Genomic DNA, 1,903 nt, shown 5'->3' with positions numbered 1-1,903 from the left:
AATCGGAATAGCGTCTTAAGATTGTTTGTAGGAACAACTCTACAATATCCTGAAAACCTTAACTTGATTCCAATACATGTTTAATATGTCGCTTTCCACAAACCATTATTTGTCCTCACCAAACAGAGTGCATAAGGGAAGCAAATACGCCCTAAGATACAATGAAATATCCTTTATATGTTGGCCTTTATGCACTTAACGAAAACAACTCCGAAATAAAAACAAGAGAGAATAAACTTATAAAAGAGGCTTATAATTAGAGGAATTTGTTGATTATAATTTTTATAGTCAACATAAACTATAATATTAAATGATATTGCCTTTTGAAATGAAGTACAAGTAACAAAACTTGATTGTTTGATTTGCTTCCTTCTAGTTGCATTACTATGATTAAGCCCTTGTTTGACGAGCATTATTTGGAAATTCTTTTTTTATATATTTATTTTCAACTACATGTGCACACAATAAAATATTTGGTGTGTAAACCCAAAAATTCTTCCTACTTTTTAACCATACGTTCTCTTAAAAATCACTGTTAAAAACGTTATTTTTTCCAAATAATGGCCATCAAACATGAGCTAATTCCAAGTCAAGTAGGTTGAGACTAATCTCACCTTTATTAACATAATAATAAAAGTTAGCATGCATTAAGAGGTTTTTATTTATTTATTTTTATTTTTTTTGCAGGGAGTGTTGGGGTGGCGTGGGGTTCGAGTAGAATGTTTTCATTCAGAACTTCCAAGTAATCAGTGCATCACTAAGCCACATTTGTTGACAGATGACATGTACTACTTCAACTTGAAAAGGTTGAACTTGTGAGTTTGAAACTCGATAGGGAATCATAGGTGCATTTCTATCCTTAAATTTAGAAAACTTGAACTATAGCATTAATATCGTTGAACATAGATGAATTTTCAATCAACTTTCTTAACACGTAGAACTGGGAAATGATGATTCAAAAATTAATTTTTTTCATAGTGCTGTGCCTTGGCACTATTCCACGTAGAATGTTAAAAAATAAAATTCAATAACGGGATAAATATGTGCAACTCAATCTACCTTAGGTCATTGCTTTCGAAAGGATAAACTTCGACATGAAAAATGTTTCTCGACGGCAACTCTGCCCCTTTAATGTCTAATTTTGTTCTTTTGCTTTAAAATATTTTCTGTTTGAAGTGAGTATGTGCGTTAATCGGAATGACAGAAGAAATTGAAGTGCATTTTGCCATTATTCTTGTATAGATCAAGCGAAAATGGACAATTTAGGAAATTGAGGGGTCGATTTTAAGGGTCTATGAAGGGAGAAAAAGGTTGATTAACTTGGGCGGTTAATGGTTGATTTATGGATGAATTAAGGATCATTAAGTGTTTGTTTGGAAGAGATTTTTCATAAATGAAAAATGAATTTTCTTTTTTTGGAGAACGCATGGTTAAAAGGTAAGAAAGATTTTGAATCCACAAGCAAAATTATTTTATTGCAAGAACGTGACGCTGAAAATAAGTTTTAAAAAAATATTTTCACACATAATAATAAAAATTAGAATGCATTAAAATTTCCAGCAACCTGAAACAGGTTTTTTTTTTCCCTTTTATTTATTTATTTATTTTTGAAATGTTTGGGAGAGATTTTTGTCTTTTTTCATAGGATTATGCTATTTGTACATAACAATTATACATGAATGAAAAATGAATTTTTGGAGAACATATAGTTAAAAAGTAAGGAAGATTTTTGTAACCACGTGTTACATGTAAAAATATTGTATTACAAGAATGGGAAGTTAAAATAAGTTTGAAAAAAAATATTTTCAAACATAGTAATAAAATTTAGCATGCATTAAAATTTCCAGCAACCTCAAACAGTTTTTTTTTTTTTTTTTTTTTTTTTTTTTTTTGTAATAATTAA

This window comes from Olea europaea, chromosome 6 (genome assembly GCF_002742605.1).
Source record: "Olea europaea var. sylvestris chromosome 6, O_europaea_v1, whole genome shotgun sequence".
NCBI lineage: Eukaryota > Viridiplantae > Streptophyta > Magnoliopsida > Lamiales > Oleaceae > Olea > Olea europaea.
The sequence above is the reverse complement of the archived record's forward strand: the minus strand, read 5'-3'. Positions refer to the sequence as shown.